We start from the raw sequence: 14,760 nt of genomic DNA, 5'->3' as shown, positions 1-14,760 counted from the left end.
ACCAGTCCATCTTAAAGCAAATTAACCCAGAGTATTCATTGCAAGGACTGAGCTCCAATACTTTGGCCACCCCATGCAAAGAGTCAAGTTCTTGAAAAAGACCTTGATGCTGGGAAAGACTGGAGGCAAAAGGAGAAGAGGATGAGAAGGTCAGGTAGCAACACGAATTCAATGGGCATGAATTTGAGCAAACTCTGGGAGGTAGTGGAAGATTGAGGAGCTGGCATGCTGCACTCTGTAGGGTTGTGAAGAGTTGGACGTTACTTAGCAACTGAACAACAACAACACTGATACTTTAATATATTTTATTTTTTAATTTTACAATATTGGTTTTGCCATATATCAAAATGAATACTTTAATATGATTATCTAGGTTAATATTTCTGACAAGCAGTAGAAGTAGGTAACAATAATATTTAATTTTATGTTTGCAGTGTATACAGTACTTTTTTACCAATATAAATTTAATAATACAGATAGAAGATATGGGAATTTGGTAGGAGGTCTGAACCTCAGCAGAAGTCCTTGAGAACAAGTGGGACTCAGTCACAAAACTGAAAAAAAAAAAGTATGTCAATCATTCTTGAGGGAATTGTGGTCTGGTTAGCTGTTATTTCAGGTCTTCGGTGTCATTCTGCCAATTTTAGAGGGAGGTCTAATTGCTGAGGTATCACACTCTAATGCTAATGCTAATGCTAAGTCGCTTCAGTGGTGTCCAACTCTGTACGACCCCATAGACGGCAGCCCATCAGGCTCCGCCATCCCTGGGATTCTCCAGGCAAGAATACTAGAGTGGGTTGCCATTTCCTTCTCCAATGCATGAAAGAGAAAAGTGAAAGTGAAGTCGCTCCGCAAATTATGATTGTGGATGACTTCATAATTCAGAAAACAAATGAGATCTTATCTTTTCTTGTTTTCTTGTTGTAAACTCTTTCTATTAAACTGCTGAGTGTGATGGTATTTTATAGTCGTAGCAATTTCCTACCTGGGAGAGGGCTTCCCAGGTGGTGCTAGCGGTAAAGAACCCACCTGCCAACGCAGGAGACATAAGAAATGCAGGTTTGACCCTTGGGTGGGGAAGATCCCCGGGAGGAGAGCATGGTAACCCATTCCAGCGTTCCTGCCTGGAGAATCCCATGGACAGAGAAGCCTGGCAAGCTACAGTCCATAGAGTCTCAAAGAGTTGGATACAACTGAAGCAACTTGGCATGCACACACCACAGGGAGAATATGAGCCTGAACTGTGAAGTCCAGTAGAAGCAAGAAGAAAGCAGAACAGTGACGTGGAGAAATTAACAGAGCTTCAGTACAACTCTAACTGATACGAGCCCCCATTTTCAACTTCCATTTTATCAGAGTTACTAAATTTTCACTTAAGCTAAATTGGATATGGTTTCTGTTACCTGCAATAAAATAATCGGGACTAATACAGTAATTCATTTTATCTATCTCCCATGGAAAACATCCCAGTAAAGTTATAAGGCAAATTTAGTAGAAGATAATTTCCTTTTGACAGTTAGAGGTTTAATTAACACACTTTTTCCCCCTTCCAATACCAATTTTGAAATCCCTGCACATGAAGTCTCCCATTAAATTTCAGGCTATTACATTGGACGTGGGGGTGGGGAGCTACACAAGGAATAAGGCTACTTCAGCTAAAATTGTTTCACTAAATACTGTAGGGAAAATGTGTTAAACATAAGGTGTATCTATCTATCTATATGTGTGTGTGTATGTGTGTATGTATATACATATATATATTTGTCCAAGAATAAACTCTTTTTTTCCTCCTTAGAGATAAATATCCAAATACTAGGGTCCTAAATCCTGGATGTTAGTCATAGAAGACAAATTTTTATGATTTTTTGACACATTTGTACTGCTAGACTTCACTAAAGCATATGAAGCACACATGTTACCCTGACAGCAAAGAAATGAAAAGTATGCACTATATATATTTTTCATTGGCATCTTTGTAGACCTTGCCAGTATCTGAACTGTTAGAACATGGTTGAATGTCAGTTTTGTGCAGGAATTTTCAAGCAGGTTTGTAATAGTGCTGAATATATTTGGTCATAAATTTTACTATTGAGAAAAAGCAAACTTTCTCCAAATATGAAATTTTATAAACATTTTTAAAATATTTATAAACATCAATATAGCAAAGCTTTTGAATTCTAGATATTCTGTTAATACTGATGTGGTATTCAGTGGCTTTCCTTAAGAAAAATAATATATCCCCTATTTTAACACTGAGTTTCAGCATATAGTTTCAGTAGTGACCTCATCTGTCAGACTGCTTTAAGAAAGCACAGTGTCCAAATAGCACTATGGGATTTTAGGTTATTTAGAAGATTTTTAAAGGATTGAGTTCATTAGTAAGTGAGAATTTTAATAAACATCGAAAATACCCTCACAGTTTCGTTATTTTATTCTATCTTGTTATGTAACTGCTCTTAGGTCTTTGACATTGAAATCATAGCTAGTGGACAGTTCACAGGTTTTAAAGAAATTGGAAAGGCCCATATTTTGAGATGATTTGCAAAATTTTTATAATTTAGTATCAACCTTCAATTTTGGATTCTAATAAATGAACTAATATTCATATTGAAGCAAAATATGAATATTCAAAAGGAAAACTCACCTCATCACTATGGAATTCTGATGAGTATATTTTACCTATCTACCCACAAACACATACATATACTCACACATAATTGAAATAATAATATAATTCTGTGATAGAAAGTCTAAAACAAGTGTGGCATAAATAGGATAAAACTTAATTTTTATTCATGAGAATGGAGTACAGTAAGGCCTGACTCCACAAGGAATTCAGCACACAGAACCTTCCAGCTCATGGTTCAATCAGCCTTAGGATGTGACATTTTGTCCTCGTGGTCCAAAATGGTTGAGCTATATCAGCATTCCAGGAAGTAGAATAGAATCACTGCCCACTAAAATTACAATGTGATTTATAAGTTTAAGTTACTATCCTCTTCCTTTTTATTTGAATAAGTAGAAATATTTGGCTCATCTGGTTTTCTAATTTCTTAAATTGAACAGTCATACATTTTCAGTATCCACCTTAAATAAAAGACTTTAAGGCCATAATGTTTTCTTTCAGTACAGCTTTACTATAATTCATTAAGTTTATTCAGCAAATGGTCCTGGAAAAGTTGGACAGCTATATGTAAATCAATGAAGTTAGACACACCCTCACACAAGACACAAAAATAAACTCAAAATGGCTTAAAATCTTAAACACAGATATAATACCCTAAAACTCCTAGAAGAAATAATAGGCAAAATATTCTCTGGTATAAATTGTACCAACATTTTATCATTTCACATGCCAGCAAGGTAATGCTCAAAATCCTCCAAGCTAGGCTTCAACACTGCATGAACTGAGAATTTCCAAATGTACAAGCTGGATTTAGAAAAGGCAGAGGAACCACAGATCAAATTGCCAACATCTGTCGGATCATCGATAAAGCAAGACAATTTCAGAAAAACATATACTTCTGCTTCATTGACTACACTAAAGCCTTTGATCTTGTGGATCACTACAAACTGTGGGAAAATTATTAAAGATACTAGAATAACGGACCACCTTACCTGACTCCTGAGAAACCTATATGCATCTCAAGAAGCAATCATTAGAACCGGACATGGAACAATGGACTGTTTCCAAATTGGGAAAGGAGTACGTCAAGGCTGTATACTGTCAACCTGTTTATTTAACTTCTATGCAGAGTGCATCATGTGAAATGCCAGGCTGGATGAAGCACAAAGCTGGAATCAAGATTGCCAGAAGAAATATCAATAACCTCAGATATGCAGATGACACTATCCTAATGGCAGAAAGTAAAGCGGAATTAAAGAGATTCCTGATGATGGTGAAAGAGGAGAGTGAAAAAGCTGGCTTAAAACCGAAGATCCAAAAAAACAAAGATCATGGCATCTGGTCCCATCACTTCATGTCAAATAGATGGGGACCCAAGAGAAACAGTGATAACTTTTATTTTCTTGGGCTCAAAAATCACTGTGCATGGTGATTGCAGTCATGAAATTAAAAGATGCTTGCTCCTTGGAAGAAAAGCTATGACAAACCTAGACAGTGTATTAAAAACCAGAGACATTACTTTGCTGATAAAGGTCCATATAGTCAAAGCTATGTTTTTCCAGCAGTCATGTATGGATGTGCGAATTGGACCATAAAGAAGGCCGAGCACTGAAGAACTGATGCTTTCGAACTGTGGTGTTGGAGAGGACCCTTGAGAGCCCCTTGGACTGAAAGGAAATCAAACTAGTCCATCCTAAAGGAAATCAACCCTGAATATTCATTGGAAGGACTGACGCTGAAGCTGAAGCTCCAATAACTTGGCAACCTGATGTGAAGACCCAACTCACTGGAAAAGACCCTAATGCTGGGAAAGATTTAAGGCAGGAGCAGGAGAGGACAACAGAGGATGAGATGGTTGGATGACATCACCAAAATGCAGATGAGTTTGAGCAAGCTCCTGAAGATAATGAAGGACCAGGAAGCCTGGCATGCTATAGTCAATGGGGTCTCTCAGAGAGTTGTACATGACTGAGTAACTGAACAGCAGCAGCAGTGTTTTCTTAGGTCATTTTCCCAAAGTAATAGAAATAAAAACTAACAAACAAACCCCCCTCAAAAAAAAGATAAACAAATGAAACCTGATTAAAATTACAAGCTTTTGCAAAGCAAAAAAAAAAAGAAAAGTGTTAGTCACATCCGACTCTTTGTTACCCCATAGACTATATGACCCTATAGCCTGCTAGGTTCTTCTGTCCTTGGAATTTTCCAGACAAGAATACTGATATGGGTAGCCATTCCTTTCTCCAGGCAAATCTTCCTCACACAGGAATAAACCCAAAGGAAACCATAAACAAAATGAAAACAACCTACAGGATGGAGAAAATATTTTCAAAGGATGTAACCAGAAAGGGTTTAATTTCCAAAATATGCAAAACAGTATGGAGATTCCTCAAAAAAAAAATACAGTAGAGTTGCCACATGATCCAGCAATCCTACTCTTTGGCATATACCCAGACAAAGCTATAATTCAAAAAGATACACGTACCCCTATGTTAAGCAGCACTATTTGCAATAGGCAAGGTATGGAATCCACCTAAATGTCCATCAACAGATAAATATGTAAGAAGATACAGTATGTATATACAATGGAATATTACTCAGCCATGAAAGAGAATGAAATAATGTCATTTACAGTAACATGGGTAGACCTAGAAATTATCATACTAAGCAAAGTAAGTCAGAATAAAATGACAAAAACCATATGATATCACTTATATGATAAGGGATTAGGAAGATCCCCTGGAGGAGGGGATCATGACATGTATTTGGATTACAAATCCAAAATGCAATACAAATCCACATATCTACAAACCAAAACACATATAAAAAAAGAGTTCCAGGTACAAAGAACCAATTTGCAGTTACCAAGGGAAGCGGTAATGGAGGGAAAGAATGGGAAATTGGGATTAGTAGATGCAAACTATTATATATATGATGGATTAAACAACAAGGTCCTACTATATAGCACAGAGAATGCTATACAAAATCTACTAAAGAGTAGTGGTGAAGTAACTACACAGCTTGGATCAGTTTTGTTTTTAAAGTTGTCCTGTGGGTCATGTGTTGATTATTTTCACTCTCAAAAGTGTCCTGGTTGATGACAAATGATATAGTCACCTAATTAATGACTCATACAATCACTGGGAAGCTGGAGAAAGATACTGGAAACTCAGCTTTTAGGCACAGTACCTGAAACTATGTTGCCTGTTGTGCTCAGTTGCTCAGTGGTGTCTGACTCTTTGTGATCCGATGGACTGTAGCCACCAGGCTCCTCTGTCCATGGGGATTCTCCAGGCAAGAATACTGGAGTGAGTTGCCATGCCCTCCTCCAGGGGATCTTCCCAACCCAGGGATCGAACCCAGGTCTCATGCATTGCAGGTGGATTCTTTACCATCATAGCCACTACTGGCCTGTTAATATTGCTGCTTGAAAGCAATATCACCACCAAGCTTGAAACGTCAGGCTCTCTACTTTAGTGCAATAGCTTCTGTCATCCATGCCACTTATGCTTTAGGACTTGTACCATGCGCCCACTAATATCCCTGAAAAGTGAACACTTCCAGGAGTGAAGAAATCTTCTCAAAAGTCCTGCTTCTCCATTCTGAATCAGTGTCAAGTACTGCACCTGCCTCTTCAGCATGCAAGTCAGAGCATTCCTTGCAGTTAGGATGCAGGCAGTTCTGAGCTCTGCCAGTCACACACACCACTGCACACAGCAAGTCTATCATTTTTCTTATGGTTTCTTAGATTTCTGGTTAAATTAGAAATGCTTCCCTTTACTTGAACTTACAGCTTCTTAAGTTTTTTTTTTTCCCCATCTTCCTATTTATTTATTTATTGAAGAGATGGGCATTTTCTAAAATGTGATTCTCTTTATTCCTTGGAGAACCATATATCAGTATCATTCTACTGATTATACACTTTAAATTCATTAAATATATGGTATAGCAAACAGAAAATATAATGTCCTTAAATCCAGTTTCATAGTTCAAGAATTGATGAATTAAAAGTGCTCAGAGAATAACTCCAAGGATTAAGTAAATCCCGAAGGTATTGCATTTGTGTCAGAAGTGGGACAGATATGATTGTAAGATGGGTTGACAAAGAAAAGTGCTAACTCTTGACTATGTTATTAAGTGTTATCATATGAAAGAGGGGAGAGGCTCTGTCTCCACTTAAAGGTAGAACTAGGATAATCAGGTACATCATATGAGTATTAATATTTCTACTTAACATTAACTATTTTAAATTTATTTTTGTTAAATTGTTAACAGAATTTTTCTACTGAATTAGAGATTGTTGTTAATCCATAAGGACCTACTTCTAAATCTAAGACTAGAGTGTGCTTCCAAACAAAAGTCTTTATCTTTAAAAATAGTAAGAAACAAGCTGTCTTAAAAATAGTATGTTATTCATTAACCATTCATTGGTAGGCCAAAGAGCCCAAGAAAAAGCACAATTGTAGCTTTAAATTTATGCCATTAACCAGGTTATGTATGAGTAAAACTAAATAATCATAAGTAAATTAATTTCAGATGAGGACACAGAATCTCAGAGACATTAAGTAATTTATATAAGGCCAGATTGCTAAGAAATGGCAGAGACAGTATTCATGAGCCCATGAATCACAAGCCCACCGTGGCTCCAGAACTATCCATTATGACATGCCTTGTGTATGAAGCAGTTTACCTTTAAGAGAGATTCAAGGAAGGTGTTCAGTTCAGTTCAGTTCAGTTCAGTCGCTCAGTAGTGTCCGACTCTTTGCAACCCCATGAATTGCAGCACACCAGGCCTCCCTGTCCATCACCAACTCCCAGAGTTCACTCAGACTCACGTCCATCGAGTCAGTGATGCCATCCAGCCATCTCATCCTCTGTCGTCCCCTTCCCCTCCTGCCCCCAATCCCTACCAGCATCAGAGTCTTTTCCAATGAGTCAACTTTTCACATGAGGTGGCCAAAATACTGGAGTTTCAGCTTTACCATCGTTCCTTCCAAAGAAATCCCAGGGCTGATCTCCTTCAGAATGGACTGGTTGGGAAGGTGTTACTAGTCGTCAAATAAGACTAGCATTATCTATATGAAAAACTGAAATATAAAGATAAGGAAGGTTCTATCACTAGATAACTCACAAGTAAATAATTACTGTTAGGAAAACAGGTAATTGAGTTTGAATTGTCCAATTGCTTTTCTTGTTGTTGTTCAGTCGCCCAGTCACGTCCAACCTTTTGCAACCTCATGGACTGCAGCACGCCAGACTTCCCCGTCCATCACCAACTCCCAGAGCTTGCTCAAACTTGTGTCCATCAAGTCAGTGATGCCATCCATCACTGTCATCTCATCCCCTGTCATCCCGTTCTCCTCCTGCCTTCAATCTTTTCCAGCATCAGGGTCTTTTCCAGTGAGTTGGCTCTTCAAATCAGGTAGCCAAAGTATTGCACAGTTGGGAAGTTAGGAGCCCATTAAGGACTCATGAATATTCTACATCTAATTATAACAGACTGAATTATGGGAAGACATATGGGAAGACATAAACAATACAGCCTGCTGTTATATAACTTGAAATTGTCAGTCGGCTTTGAGCGTATGCCCATTTGCATTTCCTTTCATTGACTAGTGATAGGTACAAGCCTTACTTTGCACTGGGCAGAGTGCAAAGGAGGAGACTGGAAGTATAAAAGGGGGAAGCCAAGAGCAATGGATAGGAAGGATGAAGCGGGCTCCTTTGAGAAGGTCTGCCTAATAAAAGATCTGTCTGCTTGGGCTGACCTGAGCTGTAACTTGTCTGTTGTTTTGGTCCATCGCTCCAAATTTTTGTTGTGGTGAGACAAGAACCAAGGAAGAGAAATAAACCCACTGAATTTTTCAACTAGTGAACTTCAAGTATATACAACTAAGTCATATATATATTTCCTTTGGGCAGTGAGTGGGTTTTCAGATCAATACAACTGTAATATAGACCAAGCATGGGAAGAATATCTGTAGAATTATTTTTAACAAATAAACATTTCATTTTTGTATAGTCAGTTACCTAGTAATTATGCCTTCACATTGTTGGTTACAGTAACATGAAAACTATCAACCACTCTGTCAGCACCATGATATTTCATCTCCATAGCTAGGTAGTCTATTTTCATAACTTTCTATTTGCATTAAATATTATTTACCTGAAAATATTTGTGCACACACTGTCTTTGTTATTTAAACCTAGCCTTAGTATAAAAAAAAATGAGGATATGAATTTTAACTTATTCTGGTTAAACTAATTATATAGATTAACACTAGTAATGCTTTCTTTGTGCTTCACACGGCAACCAGGTTTTCTAAGGTTAAAGAAAAAATCTTTCTCATTACTATCAACAAAGTTACCAACAAAAAGCTATATTGAACCCCAAAGAAATGTTTTACATAGAGCTACTTAAGTAACATATTGCCTTGAGGTATCTATGTGATATCACAGAATTTCAATTATCTCCTGGTATTTTATTACATTCTATTATTTTTTCAAAAATAGTCAATGGTAAATATATTTAAACTGGTAAATGTTAACCACTATACTCTTCTAAGAATTATTGAAGTTTTAAAAATTCTACACAAACCATTTAAATTTAACAGCATAATTAAGTGAAAAAAATTGTTGGAATTTTAAGGTCGAATAATTATTTTAAAAATTGGCTGACATAGCCACCATAGAGTATTTATAAACTTATGCATCACAGAGTAAAAATATTCTCAGATAAAAATGTCCCCATGGTGCTCATATTTGAAAGCACATGAATTAAATATGCCTCCCTCATCTCTGGTGGTACATGGAATTTTTATGTCTTAACTAGGCTTTTGTATTTATTTTATGTAAAAATACTAGTATGCCACTAAAATTTTTATTTTTCTGTAAATGTCATAGCATAAGATATAAAAAACATAGCATTGCCTTTACTTAAAATGCTCCAGTGTTACATCCCAAAATTGCCTCTAAATCCTATTGAACATAACATACCTACCTTCCTTTTCTTATGGACTGCAAGAATTACTTTATCTACATGTCATCCTTCTCCTTTCAATTTCAACTGCTTGTTTATTTCTCTTGCTTAGATATATCTCCCCTCATTTTTCTAACATACTGAGTGTGGATATTGTATTTTTATAATTCAAAATTTTCTAAGCTTGACACCCATATATCAAAACTGTTGTCTAGTTAGATATGATTAATTAGATAGCTCAGACGGTAAAGAATCTGCCTGGAATGCAAGATATCTGGGTTCAATCCCTGGGTTGGGAAGATCCCCTGTAGGAGGGCATGGCGACCCACTCCAGTATTCTTGCCTGGAGAATCCCCATGGACAGAGGAGCCTGGCGGGCTACAGTCCACGGGGTTGCAGAAAGTTAGACATGGCTGAGCAGCTAAGCACAGCACAGAGCATTATTTAAGCTAATATAGTGAAAACAATTAAATGTCCAGGCTCTGGGACTAGATATCCTGGCTCTAACACTTCTGTTCGTGTGCTGGTGAGCAAGTTACTGGAGCTCTTAATGTCTCAGTTTTCTCATCTGCAGAGTGAGGATAGTAAGAATGTTCATGTCATTGGATTGTCGTGAAGACTAATGGGATAACCCACTAAGACCTTCAAACAATAAATGACACAAAGAAAACACGCATTATAGTTAGATATTTAAGGAGTTTTGTTGCTATAATCATTACTACCGTACAAAAATAGTAATCATTATTATCATTATAAAATCTGATTTAATTTGAAAGTCATATCTTTAAAAAAACCCACCAGGCACGATATAGGGCCAGACACTGAAGATATAAAGATAATCACTTTTGAGAAAAAGTAAGAAACCATAGAGAATACTATAGGAAAGGCAAAAAAGAAAATGTGGAAAATGCACAAAGTTGTGAAACTACACAAGTTCAGTTTTATCATCAAGTGTAAGGAGACTAGATTTATAAGATTCAGTAATAAACAGTATTTGAACTCTATTTGAAACAAAATTTGAAAATCTGAAACAGTCATAATTTCCTCAATAGGAAATCATCTTCCATTAAACCCCTATTTAAGATAGCCCCGGTCACTACTTAACATGATGTTATACAGCCATTTTTTTTCATTTGTTCATTTATTGTTTTGTTCAATAAACTCTAATTTCCATGAAGCCTGAGGCTTCCTTTTATTTTTTTTTACTGTTCTGGCAGTGCCTTCCTCGCATATGGTAACTTGGACACGTAGGCTGACTATATGGCATTTCCCAAACTGATTTGATCCTAGACCTTCGTCCCTGTGGCTCATTTTATGGAACTGGTATACCTTGGAACAGACTTTGGAAGACATCATGCACTGCATATCTCCAGTTTTGTTCTCCAGGTCCATTTCCCATCCTTTTCCTCTCACAATTTGCCCTGGTGTGCTGATAGCATTGACAGGCTCCCTTTCCTTTGGTTTCTGGTTGGATTTAGTCCATCAGAAACAGTAATAAAAGATCCAGAGGAAAGGAGGAGAATGGGTTGATGAAGACATTTGTTCTCCAGGTCCCTCTTCTTAGCTCGTTGTGGTTTGGCTGTACCATTACTGAAGGCCACATGTTCTATGAAGTGGTTCTGTCCATAAAGCTACCCTGTGTGTACAGGCAACCTCCTGCCCCTCTTGTCCCATCAGGCTAGCTTTGGGGAAGACTTCCCAGGCCTCCAGTCTCTCCTTTTTCAAGCCAAATCTGCTGTGCATCTTAAATAGGCCCTTTGATAAACTGTCTTCAATCGTTCAGTTTGGTTATATCATCTGTTTCTTGTGTGTGTGTGTGTGTTGTTGCCTCAGTCGTGTCTGACTCTCTGTGACCCCATGGAGTGTAGCCCACCAAGCTCCTCTGTCCATGGGATTCTCCAGGCAAGAATACTAGAGTGGATTGCTGCGTCCTCCTCCAGGGGATCTTCCTGACCCAGGGATAGAACCTGTGTCTCCTGCATTGGCAAGCGGGTTCTTTACCACTAGGGCCATCTGGGAAGCATTGCTAAAGCCCTATTTCACACTGAGTTATAATCCCATTATAGCCTTAGTCTTTTAAGTGGATGGGTATTTAGGTAAGGTCTGTCTCAAGATTTCTTCTTTTCTCAGTCTACTGGATAGAGGTTTTAGAGGCCCACAATTGGGCAACATGAAGTAAGAGTACCCCTGCATGTAAAATGTTATCTATGTCACAAACAAGTATTTGATTTCTGAGGAGAGAGTCCATATATTTGTAACAATTCTCAGAAACAAACAGAATAGTAATACTCCTATAATTACAATTCCTACTCTTTGGCAGCATTTTCTGCACTAAAATTAATACACATGGAAATGGAGGTGGGATGTTGATGGTTGTTGATGTCCTATATTACCAAATTATTTGAAGCTTTCTGCTCCCCACAAAGCCCTATATAAGGCTTTAACACTCATCCTAAAGGGAAAGAGAATTGTGTCCTTTGGAACTAGTCAATGGAACATCGTGACTATAAAGACTATAGAATCTAAAATAAACTTTCTAATTTAGAGCTATAGAAAACTGTAGTTTCTTCTAAATTTGTAGTTTCCAGATATATCTGTTATCTAAGTAGTGACCTGAATTATAGAAAATATATAAACTCTACACAACCCCAGAAAGTGGATGGTCAGGAAATAAAGACATTGGAAATGTTTCCTCCTCCTGTGAGCTTTCAGATAACAATGCATTTATCTCTCCCCTTAAGGGTTGTCACTGTCCTCCCAAATGGGAAACTTTACAGAAAGTATCACATTTTTCCAGGTTATCCTTCCCAGGATGCAGGCATTGTAACCATTTTCAAGTTGTCAATGAATAACTCAGAAGCCTGATCATGAGTAACAGTCTTTTTTCACAAAGGTTCCCATTAGGGACTTCGAGACTTCTTGAACATTAAGTTATTTGTATACAGCATTAACATTCTTAAACTTCAAAAAACAGGTGTGACTTATGGTAAAAATGTGCTCTCCCTAGATCAAAAGCTGTGTCTCTTATCTTTATTTAGGTAATTGGGTACATTAAATTTCTGAAGAAATCCATTTATGTTTCACATCCTATAAAAATTTTTAGAGAGATATTTATTTCCTATGTGTTTTATTAAGTGCTAGATACAGAGATGAACAAAACTAATATAAATTCTGCCTTTGTGAAGGTTGGTCTACATTTTTTAAAATTTAGATATATATGGAAGATGTATGCCATAAAAGTTGCACATTTTGACATACTTTTGCATATTTGACAAAGTTAATTTATAGATATTATTTATATTCATCTTTGTCAGCAAGTCTATAATTTTCTAGATACCAGTAAGTCTGTATTATCATTGTGAAACCTCAAGGGTATACAATGAAGTCTTGGTCATAGTAGAGGAACATATGTAAAATAAATGATTTCTTTAAAAGTAAAGATAAGGCCCCCTTCATGGATTATTATTGAAAAAATAAGAATTAAGTTGAAGAAAGTAGGGGAAACCACTAAGCCATTCAGTGAGTGAAGTGAGTGAAAGATACTCAGTTATGTCTGACTCTTTGCAACTGCATGGGCTGCACAGTCCTTGGAATTCTTCAGGCCAGAATACTGAAATGGGTAGCCTTTCCCTTCTCTAGGGGATCTTCCCAATCCAGGGATCGAACCCAGGTCTCCCACATTGCAGGCTGATTCTTTACCAGCTGAGCCACAAGGGGAGCGCAAGAATACTGGAGTGGTTAGACTATCCTTTCTCCAGCAGATCTTCCCAATTAAGGAATTGAACCAGGGTTTCCTGCATTGCAGGTGGATTCTTTACCAACTGAGCTATTAGGGAAGTCCAATCCATTCAGTTATGACCTATATCAAATCCCTTATGATTATAAGGTACAGGTGATGACTAGATTCAAGGGATTAGATATGATAGACAGAATGCCTGAAGAACTATGCACAGAGGTTTGTAACACTGTATAGGAGGCAGTGACCAAAATCATATCAAAGAAAAATAAATGCAAAGCAGCAGAGTGGTTGTCTGAGGAGGCTTTGCAAATAGCTGAGGAAGAAGAGAAGTGAAAAGCAAGCAGGAGAGGGGGTGGGGAAAGGGAAAGATATACCCAACTGAATGCAGAGTTCCAGAGAATAATAAGGTTTTCTTCAATGAACAATGCAAAGAAGTAGAGGAAAACAATATAATGGGAAAGACTAGAGGTCTCTTCAAGAAAATTGGAGATATCAAGGGAAGATTTCATACATTGGGCAAGATAAAGGACAGAAACTGTAAGGACCTAACAGATGCAGAAGAGATTAAGAAGAGGTGGCAAGAAGACAAAGAAGAACTATACAAAAAATATATTAATGACCTGGATAATCACCATGGTGTGGTCACTCATCTAGAGCCAGACATCCTGGAGTATGAAGTCAGGTAGGCCTTACGAAGCATTATGACAAACAAAGCTAGTGGAGGTGATGGAATTCCAACTGAGCTATTTAAAATCCTAAAAGATAATATGGTTAAAGTGCTGCACTCAATATGTCAACAAATTTGGAAGACTCAACAGTGGCCACAGGACTGGAAAAAGTCAGTTTTCATTCTAATCCCAAAGAATGGTAATGTCAAAAAATGTTCAAACTACCATACAATTACACTCATTTTGCATATCTGAGGTTATTGATATTTCTCCCAGCAATCTTGATTCCAGCTTGTGTTTCTTCCAGTCCAGCGTTTCTCATGATGTACTCTGCATATAGATTAAATAAACAGGGTGACAATATACAGCCTTGACGTACTCCTTTTCTTATTTGGAACCAGTCTGTTGTTCCATGTCCAGCTCTAACTGTTTCTTCCTGACCTGCATACAGATTTCTCAAGAGGCAGATCAGGTGTTCTGGTATTCCCATCTCTTTCAGAATTTTCCACAGTTGATTGTGATCCACACAGTCAAAGGCTTTGGCATAGTCAATAAAGCAGAAATAGATGTTTTTCAGGAACTCTCTTGCTTTTTCCATGATCCAGCGGATGTTGGCAATTTGATCTCTGGTTCCTCTGCCTTTTCTAAAACCAGCTTGAACATCAGGAAGTTCACGGTTCACATATTGCTGAAGCCTGGCTTGGAGAATTTTGAGCATTACTTTACTAGCGTGTGAGATGAGTGCAAT

The sequence above is a fragment of the Bos indicus x Bos taurus genome, chromosome 7, assembly GCF_003369695.1.
Source record: "Bos indicus x Bos taurus breed Angus x Brahman F1 hybrid chromosome 7, Bos_hybrid_MaternalHap_v2.0, whole genome shotgun sequence".
In the NCBI taxonomy this organism is placed as follows: Eukaryota; Metazoa; Chordata; class Mammalia; order Artiodactyla; family Bovidae; genus Bos; species Bos indicus x Bos taurus.
The sequence above is the reverse complement of the archived record's forward strand: the minus strand, read 5'-3'. Positions refer to the sequence as shown.